This window comes from Microcaecilia unicolor, unplaced genomic scaffold (genome assembly GCF_901765095.1).
Source record: "Microcaecilia unicolor unplaced genomic scaffold, aMicUni1.1, whole genome shotgun sequence".
NCBI classification, from domain to species: domain Eukaryota; kingdom Metazoa; phylum Chordata; class Amphibia; order Gymnophiona; family Siphonopidae; genus Microcaecilia; species Microcaecilia unicolor.
In genome coordinates, this window is record NW_021963030.1 from 294,375 (window position 1) to 309,686 (window position 15,312).

The 15,312-nt window shown below is 46.9% G+C and overlaps 1 pseudogene; it reads left to right on the forward strand.

Annotated features, from left to right (window-relative positions):
- LOC115458788 overlaps window positions 1-14,507 on the forward strand; it is a 35,066-nt pseudogene extending 20,559 nt beyond the window's left edge.
- The last annotated feature ends 805 nt before the right edge of the window (window positions 14,508-15,312 follow it).

Consider the following 15,312-nt stretch of genomic DNA (forward strand, 5'->3'; position numbering starts at 1 on the left):
CTTCAGATCAGTGGCATAGCCAGATGGCAGATTTGGGTGGACCAGTAGGCAAAATAGGTGGGTGTAAAATTTCTTCTCTACCCTACCCACCCTGCTCTCCACCCCCTACTCCCGGCACCCCCTCAGCTCAACTTAAATATAAATACCTGGTGCAGATCCCCAAGCCCTGCCAGCTGAAGACATCCTCCAAAAGCACCCAGAACATCCTTCTGCCAAGCTCAATCAATCAGTGGCAGCATTCCTGACCTGCTTACACTGGCATCCCATGAATGCTTAGTCCTCACACATGCCGCCAACTGTCTGCTTCAGCGGCTCAGGAAATGCTACCACTGACTTCCAAGCTTGGCAGAAGTCTAGGCACCTTTGGAGAATGCTTCAGCTGGTGAGGCTTGGGGATCCCCGCCAGTTAACAGCAAGGGTGCACCACTGATTGGTAGGCCTGAGCCCACAGTGAAAGTTCCCCTGCCAACCCAGGCCCATCCTTGGGCTACGCCACTGCTTCAGATGGAAGACTAATAAGCAGATGCCACTTAGTTCATGAAGGAGGAGGAGAAGGACCAGCATCTGAAGGCTGACCTAATTTTTTTTTCCTCTTTCACAAAGTTGAATTTATTTCAAGGCAGTTTTTAAGTTCTATATCTGTATGTGCATGTAATTTTCTTATGTACATTCTTTTCTTATCCACTTAGAAGAATTATTGATAGGTGGATTATAAGAAATAAAAGATGATCTCTCCAATGCTCTCTCTGGTAAAATCCTCCACCAGAGCCCCAGTTTGTCCCTCTCCCTCTCTCTCCTAGCAGGGCGGGTGCAACACTTTTGAAGTATGTCTGCCAGTATCAGTTTGAAGTCTGAAGCCCAGACCTGTCAAACAAGTGTTAGAGGATTGTGCTTAGCTCATGCTCAAGCACAATTCGCCCACACTTCTACCCCATGATCAGCGATAATTGCGTGCTTAAATTTGTATGCAATTATCTCTGATCATTGGTGCAGTAAAGCCCCGTTCTGTTCCAGCACTATTTTAGAGCGCTGTTGGAACAGCGCGGGGCTTTTGATCATCTGTCTATGAATGCATGGTGTCAATGAGTCCTGTCACATTATAGATTCTCCTCTTGGTTCAGATTGCAGGTTCCCACCTGCTGTCAGTATGGAGGAGGGAGGGGATCATGCCAGGCACGGGCTAGGCAGAAGATTATGCCCAGACTTTGGAAGTTTGGGGGCCTCTAAAATACAGTTGCCCTGATTCACTCTACCCTAGGGATGATATTGTCAATATCCGTCCTCCCCTGCTAGGTACCTCTATTGGTAACAGCAGCCTGGGTCTTTATTCACAACTATGTCTTGTTTTTTCCCAGTTGTGATGTCCTGCTCTCAGCTCAGCCCAATCATCACAGCCAGGGGCCGCAAAGAGACTGGGCCGGGCCCGGAAGAAGGCCGCCCCTGGGCCCCCCCCCCTCCTGAGGTCGCCTCCACCCGCTCCCCTCCGTCCTCCACCGGGGCCGGGCCCCTGCACTATATGTAGATCCTTCAAGAGGTAGTGTAATGATTTAGGCTCTACACCTTTTCTGATGTTTTGGTGCCACCTCAGTAAGGCCAAACACAATCTCTCCACTGCAAAAACACTATACACAAACTTGTGCAAAACCCACTCATAACCTTACCAAACCATAACAGCACTAATTCCAAGGACAGGACGAGCTACAACCTTATGCGTGGAAGGCAGCGATATAATTACACCGGAATCTAAAACACCAGTACACAACTTAATGAAAACAAAAATAAAAACCCAAAAAGGGCTACAAAGGGCTAGCAGAATACTGCACCTTGATCACACATGAAAACATGACAACAGATATGACACAAGGAACTAGAAATAAACAAAATATAAAGGCAAATACTGAACTGGAAAGTTACCTCAAGAAGTCAGGCTCGGGCATGCAGCAATACTAGAAAAATTGAAACTTACATGAAAAATATCACAGGTGCACATTTCCAAAAGCTGACATATTCCAATTAATAAATTCTGAATAAAATATTTTTTCTACCTTTGTTGTCTGATCAATTAGTTTTTCTATCGCTTTGGTCTCAGCGTCTTCTGTTTTATGTAGTGTCTTCTTTCATTTGATATTTTTACTCTCACCATGTCCACCATCCTCCTGTGTCCTTATGTGTCATGTCTACCATCTGTACCCTGTCCCTATCCTTCCTCCGGTTTCAGCATCTGCCCTCAAAGTGTTCCGATCCAGCCCTTAAATTCAGCAATTTCCCCTCTATCAATATCCAGTATTTCTCCTCACTCCCTTCCCCTCCATCCATGTGCATCTCCTTCCTGACTTCCCTCCCCTCCATCCATCCATGTCCAGCAACTCTCCATTCTCCCTGCCTCTCCTCCATCCCCCATATCCAGTCAATTTCCTGTCTCACCTGCCTCCTCCATTCATCCATCCATGTTCAGCAATTCTCCTCTCTCCCCTGCCCTCCCCTCCTGTCCTGTCCAGCGATCTCTTCTCCCCCCTGCCCTCCTCTGCTGTCCAGCAATCTTAGTTCTCTCCCCCCTGCCCTCCTCTCCTGTCCAGCGATCTCTTCTCTCTCTCCCCCCTGCCCTCCCCTCCTGTCCAGCGATCTCTTCTCTCTCTCCCCCCTGCCCTGCCCTCCTCTCATGTCCAGCGATCTCTTCTCTCTCTCCCCCTGCCCTCCCCTCCTGTTCAGCGACCTCTTCTCTCTCCCCCTGCCCTCCCCTCCTGTTCAGCGATCTCTTCTCTCTCCCCCCTCCCCTCCCCTCCCCTCCTGTCCAGCGATCTTTTCTCTCCCCCTGCCCTCCCCTCCTCTCCATGTCCAGTGATCTCTTCTCTCCCCCCTCCTCTCCTCTCCATGTCCAGCGATATCTTCTCTCTCCCCCTGCCCTCCCCTCCTCGTCCAGCGATTTCCTCATCCCCTGCCCTCCCATCCATTGTCCAGCGATTCTCCATTACCTCACTCCCGCTCCCCCGACAGCCTCCTGCTCGCCATTTCTTCCTACCCCCCTGCCATTCTTCCTACCCCCGTGCACGTTTAACCGTTTTACTTTTTCTTCATCTGTCGCCGGCCGCGCTGCCATTCATTTCACAGGCAGCTCCGCTCCCCTCTGCCACATCCATTGGCCCTACGTTATATAACAGAGAGTGCCGGATCGACGCGCAGAGGGGAGCGGAGCTGCCTGTAAGAATGAATGCAGTGCTGCCTGTGACGGATAAAGAAAAGAATGCTGCATGACAAGGGACATGCGGCGCAGGGCCCCCTGGAGGCCCGGGCCCGGGGATTTTGTCACCCCCCCCCACTCCCCCCTGTTCCCCCCTCTCGGACGGCCCTGATCACAGCAGCAGTCCATGACCAGCATCATAAACTGCAGCTTACTCTTGAAATCAGCTCACATGAAATCTAAGTCTGGCACTAACACTACTTCCCCCAACCAGAACCCCTTCAGGAGTGGAAAATACTGCCTCATGTGGCCAGTGTGAGAACAGAATCCTAGATAAGGAGGAGAACCCAAGTCTCTCACATGAATGCTTAGCAATGTCATTGAGCCACCAGGCAGATCCCACAATGGGATTCTGACAGAATCAGTGTCACATTACTGATCATGTCATTGCTGGTTGAACCAAGGCAGGCAAATAAGTGGAGATGTCATTAATTATGTGACAACTTGTTCTGTGTTGGCATCCAAAAGGATGCAGCTTTAAAATCTTGTGCAAGCAGTCAGCCAGTCACCACTGTGGACATATTTCAGACCTTTTTGATAAACATTCTTTTCTCCATCTAATCGAGTCCATTGCTGCCTGATTCTTTCAGGATGAGACAACCTGTCTCCCCAGGTTTCTACAAAGGTTGATCTCTAAGTTGCTTCTGCAGAGAGTTTCTTTAGAAGGTGTTTACATTCCAGAATATTTTTAAAACTTCCAAAATTCAAAAGGTCATAGGATTGCTTTTTCAAACATTAGTTCTTCTTTGCCTTAGAAAAATTTGGGGCCTTGGCAGTTTGACTTTGAGAGCCTGAGAGTAGTCTAAACCAGAATCAGATGAACTGATTTTAACTACTGGGACCCTGAACATGTACCCAAATACCTCTCTGCCCCTGTTCCTCTGCCCCCAGCCCTCCCTTTTATTGTGGGCACATAAAGGTTTCTATCAAGTGTTAATAATGCCTTTGTTTCCACAGAAGAGCCGTGCCACCGCCTCCACCTCCCAGTGCCACGGGAACAGTAGGGGCTGACATCCCACCAGCATCAGGTAGGGACTACAGAATGTACATCTTGTCCTGGTTCTGTCTCCCGTTTTTTGGATCAGTGGAGCAGGGCAGGCCAAGATAAACTATTGGGTTCTGTTGAAAGGTGTCTGGGTCCTTCATGATTCTGAGTGTGCAACCAGGGTTACTCCCCACTCTACACATTTTAACCCATTACAGGGCATGAAAGTACAAGTTAATTGCCCCAAGCACTGTGTTAGGCCTGATACTCCATTTTGGTCATTAATCTTGTAGACAGGGCTCACTGTCACAGAAAACTTCACCTGTGTGTCCTTAACACTCAGGTGTCTCCCTAGTCTACCTGCTGAGGACTCGGACCTGTCACTCAGGTGTCTCCTAGTCTACCCGCTGAGGACTCGGACTGTCACTCAGGTGTCTCCCTAGTCTACCCGCTGGGGACTCGGACCTATCACTCAGGTGGTTCCCTAGTCTACCTGCTGAGGACTCGGATCTGTCACTCAGGTGTCTCCCTCGTCTACCTGCTGAAGACTCGGACCTGTCACTCAGGTGTCTCCCTAGTCTACCTGCTGAGGACTCAGACCTGTCACTCAGGTGGTTCCCTAGTCTACCTGCTGAGGACTTGGACGTGTCACTCAGGTGTCTCCCTAGTCTACCTGCTGAGGACTCAGACCTGTCACTCAGGTGGTTCTGTATATCTGCTGAGGACTTGGACGTGTCACTCAGGTATCTCCTAGTCTACCTGCTGAGGACTCGGACCTGTCACTCAGGTGGTTCTGTATATCTGCTGAGGACTCAGACCTGTCACTCAGGTGTCTCCCTAATCTACCTGCTGAGGACTCGGATCTGTCACTCAGGTGTCTCCCTAGTCTACCTGCTGAAACTCGGACCTGTCACTCAGGTGTCTCCCTAGTCTACCTGCTGAGGACTCATACCTGTCACTCAGGTGGTTCCCTAGTCTACCTGCTGAGGACTTGGACGTGTCACTCAAGTGTCTCCCTAGTCTACCTGCTGAGGACTCGGATCTGTCACTCAGGTCTCCCTAGTCTACCTGCTGAGGACTCGGACCTGTCACTCAGGTGGTTTGTATACTGCTGAGGACTCGGACCTGACACTCAGGTGGTTCCCTAGTCTACCTGCTGAGCACTTGGACCTGTCACTCAAGTGTCTCCCTAGTCTACCTGCTGAGGACTCGGACCTGACACTCAGGTGGTTCCCTAGTCTACCTGCTGAGCACTTGGACCTGTCACTCAAGTGTCTCCCTAGTCTACCTGCTGATGACTCGGACCTGTCACTCAGGTGGTTCCGTATACCTGCTGAGGACTCGGACTGTCACTCAGGTGGTCTCCCTAGTCTACCTGCTGAGAACTGGGACCTGTCACTCAGGTGGTTCCCTAGCTAACTGCTGGGGACTCGGACCTATCACTCAGGTGGTTCCTAGTCTACCTGCTGAGGACTGGGACCTGTTACTCAGGTGGTTCCCTAGTCTACTGCTGAGAACTCGGATCTGTCACTCAGGTGTCTCCATAGTCTACCTGCTGAGCACTTGGACCTGTCACTCAAGTGTCTCCCTAGTCTACCTGCTGAGGACTCGGACCTGTCACTCAGGTGTCTCCCTAGTCTACCTGCTGAGAACTCGGATCTGTCACTCAGGTGTCTCCCTAGTCTACTGCTGAGCACTTGGACCTGTCACTCAAGTGTCTCCCTAGTCTACCTGCTGAGGACTCGGACCTGTCACTCAGGTGTCTCCCTAGTCTACCTGCTGAGAACTGGGACCTGTCACTCAGGTGGTTCCCTAGTCTAACTGCTGGGGACTCGGACCTATCACTCAGGTGGTTCCCTAGTCTACCTGCTGAGGACTCGGACCTGTCACTCAGGTGTCTCCCTAGTCTACCTGCTGAGAACTCGGATCTGTCACTCAGGTGTCTCCCTAGTCTACCTGCTGAGCACTTGGACCTGTCACTCAAGTGTCTCCCCTAGTCTTACCTGCTGAGTTGACGTCGGACCTGTCACTCAGGTGTCTCCCCTAGTCTACCTGCTGAGGACTCAGACCTGTCACTCAGGTGTCTCCCTAGTCTACCTGCTGAGGACTCGGATCTGTCAGCTCAGGGTGTCTCCCTCGTCTACCCGTGGGGACTCGGACCTATCACTCAGGTGGTTCCATAGTCTACCTGCTGAGGACTCAGACCTGTCACTCAGGTGGTTCCCTAGTCTACCTGCTGAGGACTTGGACGTGTCACTCAGTGTCTCCCTAGTCTACCCTGCTGAGGACTCGGACCTGTCACTCAGGTGGTTCCCTAGTATATCGCTGAGGACTCAGACCTGTCACTCAGGTGGTTCCCTAGTCTACTACTGCTGAGGACTCGGACTGCACTCAGGTGGTTCCCTAGTCTACCTGCTGAGGACTTGGACCTGTCACTCAAGTGTCTCCCTAGTCTACCTGCTGAGGACTCGACCTGTCACTCAGGTGGTTCCGTATACCTGCTGAGGACTCGGACCTGTCACTCAGGTGTCCCTAGTCTACCTGCTGAGACTGGACCTGTCACTCAAGGTGGTTCCCTAGTCTACTGCTGGGGACTCGGACCTATCACTCAGGTGGTTCCCTAGTCTACCTGCTGAGGACTGGGACCTGTACTCAGGTGGTTCCCTAGTCTACCTGCTGAGAACTCGGATCTGTCACTCAGGTGTCTCCTAGTCTACCTGCTGAGGACTCGGACCTGTCACTCAGGTGGTTCCCTAGTCTACCTGCTGAGGACTGGACCTGTCACTCAGTGTTCCCTAGTCTACCTGCTGAGGACTCGGACTGTCACTCAGTGTCTCCCTAGTCTACCTGCTAAGACCTGTCACTCAGGTGTCTCCCTAGTCTACCTGCTGATGGCTCAGAACTGTGTTTGGAGAAGGACCTGTCACCCATCTGTGTTACTGAATACATTTTTACCAATTCACAAAATATTTTTACACTTGTATTTGCAAGAAGACAGCAAGTGGATGCCGTCAACATATCTCTGCCTAGGAGGTGCACCCTTCTTTCTTATAGGGCCTGAAGGAAAGATTTGTTTAATTTTGTGGCTGAAGCAGTCTAGATGTAGTTGAAATTTTAGTTAGGTGCCAGTGTAAATGCGAAAGGAAGTTTCTATGTCTCTAAGGAGAGCAGATGAAAATAGGAAGAGATCGAGAGAGGGAGGGAGGGAGATAGGAGGGTGCCCACCTAGAAACTAGTGGGAGAGGTGAAGAGTAGCTCAGAGTCTAAGGACTTTGTCTTGCCTGTTCTAGAACTATAGATATATTTATTTATTTTATTTTTGTTACATTTGTACTCTGTGCTTTCCCGCTCATGGCAGGCTCAATGCGGCTTACATGGGGCAATGGAGGGTTAAGTGACTTGCCCAGAGTCACAAGGAGCTGCCTGTGCCTGAAGTGGGAATCAAACTCAGTTCCTTAGTTCCCCAGGACCAAAGTCCACCACCCTAACCACTAGGCCACTCCTCCACTATATTTTGGGAGGAGGGGTAATCACCTAATCTAGGTGTTTTGACTTAGATACATGGGTCAATATTCAGTCCTTTATTGAGGAACATTCAAATGACGCGACACAGCTGCCGTGTTTCGGCGCGCAGAAGCGCCTCTGTATGGAGTCTTATGAATGAGGTAACCTGGCGTTTCCTTGTTGCACAATATAAATACAAGAAATAGTGCTCAGTAAAAAAAAAATCCCAAGAAATGCCGATAAACCTGGAGTCCCACATGGATGGGGTGTTTGTTTGGGGAAGACCAGTCGGGAGGAGAAATTTTGCTGTTACCTTCTGGATCGTTGGGCCAGGTTCGGATCAGTTCGAGATGGTTGTATTCCTCTCACTACGCTGTTGTTGTGGTCGATGAGAGTCTGTAGTGGTCGGTCAGCGCGTGTTCTCCTCTCTCGCCTTTTCAATCTCTGTCGTTCCGTTCTCGACTCCTCTGTCCACCGCTCCACCGGATCGACAGTGCTCAGCTGTTAGCGCGTACTTCTCTCTCTCCACTGCTTCGCTCGAGTCGGCGGGCGATCAGCTGTTCCTCTCCTGGTTGCTCGGTGTTTCCTCGTCGCGGGTCATGCACGGTGTCTGCTTGAGGGTTGGAGGGTTGTTATCGGCCTTTAAAGGGCAGTGGTTACCAGGGGACAGGTCGGCGGGGCGTCTCGGTTGTTTCCCTGTCCTCCCCCACTGTGGGGACTGGTCTCCCCGCGTTACACGGTCCTCCCCAGCCGCCAGTGGTAGCAACGTGGGAGAGGGTCAATTTACCTCTCTGTCTCCTGTGCTGTTGGGGATCAGTTCTTCCCGATTCGCGGCCACGAGGTAGGTCTGCAGGATCCATGGTCAGTCCCCAACGTTGTCTCGCTCACACTGGGAGCTCGCGGGGTGTGCCGGTGATTTCTTGTTTTCGGCTGTGTCTTTCTTTCACTGTTCACATAATGGGACGTTCCGTCCGGGTTGTGCAGTGAGCAGTTTTTTGATCGGGTTTGCTGGCGCTTTGGAAGGCTGCGTGGTCAGTAGATTAGCAGGTCGGCTGGCTCAATTGGAGGTTGCCGTTCCTATCGTCCGACCACTGGTTCGATGTAGACCTTTTATCGGTTCACCTGGGCTCCGACTGGGTCAGCTGCCGTTTCCCGCAGTTTGTAACTAAAACTGAAATTTACACTTCTGGTCCAGTCACTGATATTGCTGAAGTTAGACTATTGTAATCATATATTTTTGAAAAGTTTGAAGCATAAGTTAAAAAGGCATCAGACAATACAGAATCCTACGGTGCATCTGATCTTCTCTCAGGTTACTTTGTAAGATTGCATTGGCTTCCTAGAGAGGCCAGAGTTGTTTGTTTGTTTGTTTGTTTGTTTTTTTATATAAAACGTTAGATGGGGCTACTCCCATCTAACGTTGGATAATTTTCAGTTCACAGCTCTGTCCAGGAATAGAAAACTTACTAACAAGTCTCCTTTTGGTTTCCCTTCTGTAAACACATATGCACAAACATTTACACACGTAAATGTAAACATGCAAACACTTACACATATGCAAACACTTACACATATAAATTTAAACACTTACACGTGTAAATGTAAACCTTTAAACACATGCTCGAACACTTACACACACTCAAACACTTACATGTAATTGTAAACATGTAAACTCTTACACAAACACACATGTAAATGTAAACATGCAAACACTTGCATATGCACATATACATAAATGTAAATATGTAAACATTCATATGCAAACATATGTAAACATGTAAACTGCATATGCACAAACACACATATAACATGTGTAAACATGTAAACAGTGCATATGCAAATACACATGTACATATAAACACTTACATATGCACAAACTCTCAAACATGTAAATATGCAACTTAGAATTTAATTGTACCATGTTAAAGAATATATATAGTGAATTGTGTGCATAAATCTTAATTAATGCCAATTAGTTATACACATTGTTACAGAATATGCTTCTATTTCTGTGTGGAAATTAAGGCACCATATATAGAATTCTGGAGTATACAGAACCCAGCCCTTAGTTAAGGCTAATCAGAACCTGCTAATTGGATAACACTCCATCCTTCCACATATGATTGTCAACATATAAATGCTTACGTATGGACAAACACACATGTAAGTGTAAACATGTAAACAACCGCATATGCACACACATGTATATGTAACATGTAAACACTTGCATATGCAATAACACACATGTATATGTAAACATAAACACATGCATGCATATGCAAGTGTAAACACACATGTAAGCAATTACACATGTAAATGTGAACAAACATACATGCACAATTATACATGTAAATGTAAATATGTACACACTTACACATGGAAATATAAACATGTAAACACTTACACATGTGCAAACACTGGCTGCCAATAGATGCTAGAGTTTATTTAAATATTGGTCTTCCTTTAATAGGAATATTTACATGTTGGGCTTTCCTACAGTTCGCAAAGTAAAAGCATACGACCCTTGCAATCTTCTTTAACATATCAAGCTGCCTGTATCTGAAATCCTCTAGTTTTTTTCTCTCGGGCAAATGGGATATTATTTTTTGTTTAGGAGACCATTAAAGACCATTCTTTTCTGGGTGTATTTTTCCTGATCTATGAACTTTGTACTCATCTTGCGTATTGTGATTATCTATTGTAAAAGCTGTTTGGAGAATGGTCCTTCTTTTCACTGTTACCTGTTTTGAGCTTGTCGGTTGTAGCAGACTATAAGATTCCAATGTAATGTAAAACCCTCATCAGTACCCCACAATTTAGGCACACACATTTGCAACAGGTCTGTGGCTCAGGTAAATGTTCGCATGCGACATTGATGTGCATAACTTACCGCATTCTGTAAGTTACACTGAACTGTTATCCCCACCCATGCCCTTCCCCTGTGTATTAATGGGGGTAATATGTCCCCTAGGTTCTGGCTGATACTGCAGAGAGAACTCAGAGAAGGCTTTTACCAATTCCATCTGACTCCAATCATTCCAACTTATGATTTCAGTGCATGGACCAGCCATGTCACTGAGTAGTGCAGAAATCTCTAAAGGTGCTTACTATGATCTTTTAACCCTGGCAGAGACGTGCACTTCTCTCACCAGACCAAAAGACAGTCAAGAGGTGATATATTCTAGTTACCCTTCTTCATACCTATACCAGATCTCATGTATTGTTGCAGATTCCCTATAAATAGAAATAAAGAGAGTGAGAAACAGATTCATTTAGAGGATTGTTTATTACTTACCAAAGCCAGGTTACATATGAAGCATTGATAAGAATATAGAAATATTCTCAGGGGAGACCTCTCCAGCAGAGTGACGCCCAGGTCGAACTCTTGCCTACAACTCTCCCATACATATCAGCTGTCAGTCATTATATTCCCTTTATTAACATTGAGCCCTATTACCCCCCCCCCCTAAAAAAAACTGTTTTACCCAGATGGCACAAGACTAACTGCAGATTTTGATATTTTTACTCTGGAAAAATCCCCCCACCTTTTTCCAGCAGATGGCCAACTGTCTTTGACCACAAATGTTCTTTCTTACTTCTGCTTTTCCCATGCACCTGCCATAAGGTTCTTCTGAGCTATTTCTGTTTCATAATTCCCAACTGACAATTGTGCCAGTTAGAAACTTCTGTTAATAGCTGGCCCTCGATTTCAATTAAAAACTTACTTGACCTGTCTTTCCCAGCAGCCTTAAGGCTGGGCCAAGCTTTTCCAGCAGGTCCAAGCTGGGTAGTAGGCGCAGGCTATACTATATTTATACCTGTGAACCATAACAATTACATATTAGCCTTTTGAATGCATCATTAAAGACTAGTGGTTAAGTGCACTAGTTTAGTTAACAAAGAATATAACAGTAGCTATACTGCGACAGACCGAAGGTCCATCAAGCCCAGTATCCTGTTTCCAACAGTGGCCAATCCAGGTCACAAGTACCTGGAAAGATCCTAGTACAGTAAAACAGACTTTATGCTGCTTGCCCTAGATATAAACAGTGGATTTTCCCAAGTCCATCTTAATAATGGCTTATGGACTTTTTTTTAAAACCCTGCTAAGCTAACTGCTTTTACTACATTCTGTGGCAACAGATTCCAGAGTTTGATTACACATTGAGTGAAGAAATGTTTTGTCCAGTTTGTTTTAAATTTACTACTTAGTAGTTACATTGTGTGCCCCCTAGTCCTAATATTTTGGAGAGGAAACAAGTGATTCATGTTTATTTAATCTTGATATACTGCTTAGCCAAAAAAGCTGTCAGCGGCTTACATTATATAAAAACAATAATAATACAAAACATACAAATAAGAATGCCATAGTCAAAAGGAAAGATTATATCACACACAGAAAACAATAAAATATGACGCTGTAATTCTACTATATAATCAAAAGACATAAACCTTGCAGAGCTCTACATCTCTGGTACTCTGAAAGCCTGGGGAAAAATGCGTTTTTAGCAAATCCCTTGAACTTAATCAAGGTTGGTTCCATTCGTAATGGGAGTGGCAACTGGTTGCAAAGACCAAAAAAAGCCACCTTCATGAGTCACCTTCCACTGTGGTTGGCAGTACTCTTTGAATGTAAGCAGGGAAGGGCACTTACAGAATGAGGGGGACATAATTTGGTCCCCTCCCCACCTGGCCGCAGTCACTTATTTCCATCCTCCTGCCCTCCACCCATTTTTTTGTTTTGTTTGGATGCTGTATTATGCAGGATGGTTGCATTGTTTTCTGAGTTATTGTGATCTGTCCTGTCTTATTTTTGACGTACTTTTCCCTTTTTCTTTTATAATTTTTGTAAATTGCTGAGATTTGGTTTTTCCATAATTTGGTGATCAATCAAACCCCTGAGTACCCCATCAATACTGCTATCGTGCCCTTATCATCCCTAAAGTTTTCTTTCTCATTAGCATAACCAACCCATGCTGAAAAGATCTTGTAAATTCAAAGAAAACATAAAATGCATTCTTTAGCTTGCTACAATTTAAACATTGTTAAATATGCCTGCTTTTTCTGAATTCTTTTTCAGCTGAGGTGTTGGTGTTTCAAGTTTACGACATAATCTAGTCCCCATCCCATCCCCATGTTATTAATGACTGTTGTCACCAGTACCTGCAGATACCTGTGGATTTCCCATTGTCCCTCCACTGCTGTCTTGGTATATTTTTCCCATTTAAAGAGACAGGAACCAATAGAAATTTGAGAGGCTTTGCCAGGTTGAACTACAATGTGCTGCCGAATATCCTCCATCCTTAGCCTGCACAGCCCCTGGGATTAGGGCTGAGGAGGTACTGGGATGGAATCAGAGTGCAACCGAGGGTTATACGGGCATCCCTCTCTCCCTTGGTATGTTTGTGACTGCTTGATTGATAATCTAGCCTGTATTTTATGGCAGTGGTTCCCAGACCTGGTCCTGGAGCCACCCCAGCCAGTCAGGTTTTCAGGATATCCACAATGAATATTCATGAGAGAGATTTGCATAGAGTGGAAGTAGTGCATGCAAATCTCTCTTGTGAATATTCATTGTGGGTGTGCTGAAAACCTGACTAGCTACGGTGCTTCCAGGACCAGGTCTGGGAGCCACTGCGTTATGGAATTCCTCTTCCTGTTTTTAATATTTTGATTGTCCATCACTCTGATTTGCTGTATGATAAGGGCAGTTTTATCAAATCTCAATAAACAAAAATAAACACCAGTGCCCGCAAAGCTAACTGGGCATGTTGGATGGCATAAACTACTACTACTACTACTTAACATTTCTAAAGCGCTACTAGGGTTACACAGCGCTGTACAATTTAACATAGAAGGAGCTTACAATCTAAAGGACACGTGAACAGTCAGTCTGATAGGGGCAGTCAAATTGGGGCAGTCTGGATTTCCTGAAAAAGTTAGGTGCCGAACGCAGCATTGAAGAGGTGGGCTTTAAGCAAAGACTTGAAGATGGGCAGGGAGGGGGCTGGCGTAAGGGCTGGGAAGGTTGTTCCAAGCATAGGGTGAGGCGAGGCAGAATGAGCGGAGCCTGGAGTTGGCGGTGGTGGAGAAGGGTAATGAGTCTTTATGCCTAGTTAGCCATGCGGGCATAGTTCTGAATATTGGCCATACCTGGAAAGCTTCCAGATATTTGGTGCCAAGCAAGGATGGGCCTGGTGCTGGATATCTGGATTTAATTTAGCTGGAAATGGTCAGTGTTGAAAGAAACACTAACTGTCACTGGCTAAATATTGATCCTTATGTTACTGTGGATGTTGATATTGAAAAGATTACTCTGCTGATCTTTAGGGGTTAGCCAGATGAATCATCGGGGTTGAAAATCTCTTCCCTGCTCGCCATATACAGAGAGGCCTGTCTGGAGGCATTCCCAGGGCGCAGTAAAGTTCTTTGCCCTCGACACTGGTATTCACCACTGACACTGTTACGTGTGCATCTGTGTCTGGTCAAGGTAGAAAGCTATCCTAAAGTAAGGCAGAAAGCAATGCACACAAATCTTTATTTGACAACGTTCAGCAGGAGACTTACCTGGGTAAATCCTAAATATAAGACTAGAATTGTCTGTATAAGTTTATGCGGCTAATCTATTTAACTCTGTTAGTGTTTTTCTAGCTACACAATCATTGATCTGTGACTGTAAAGTGCTGCTTGTGCTTTCCAGATAAATAAGCTAACATTTTCTTTCTCTTTTCAGAATACTATGATATGACGGAAGGGGAGCTATAAATCAACCACTCTCACATTATAATTAAATATTTTATCCACTGCACTGTTGTGTGTTACTTGTAGTTTTAAGCAGGGCCGCCGAGAGGGGGGGACAAAAGTCCCCGGGCCCGTGCCTCCGGAGGGGCCCGTGCCTCCGGAGGGGGCCCGGCGACACCGCAGTCCGACGCGTCCTCCCTCCGTCGCTCCCAGCACTAACCTTAAATGCCTCCTTTCACCACGTTCGCAGCAGCAGGGCAGGCCACTCCTTCCTTCCGTGTCCCGCCCTCGCCTGACGTAACGTCCACGAGGGCGGGGCACGGAAGGAAGGAGAGTTCTGCCCTGCTGCTGCTTGCTGCGAAGGTGAAAGGAGGCGTTTAAGGTTAGTGCAGGGCCCAGCCCAGTAGCGGGTGGAGGGGGGGCCCGGCGGCGATGACGACGACGACCTCGGGTGGTGGGGGGCCCGGGGGCGGCCTTGTCCCGGACCCGGCTCTCGGCGGCCCTGGTTTAAGGGAGACTTTGTATGGGTTCTGCTTGACTGTGGCAGTGATGTGGTGCAGATACAAGGTTATGTCGGTGGGGTTTCTAGGTCACCCCCGCCCCCAGTCCAGAACAGGTGCAGTGAGAGGACTTCCAGAGAGCGAGAGATCTTCACTGGTAAGAATTTGCTGGGAAATTGTTTTTAAGCTTGTGGAAAGGTAGAATCAAATAGGGACTGTATTTTAAGTTACTCTGCTCACTCAGCAAAGGAAATTAAATATTGTATGTTAAGGAAGGCCTTGAATCAAATAGACTGAAAATTTTGCAGCACACAAAAACATCTTGGGAATCCCTATGGATTGAA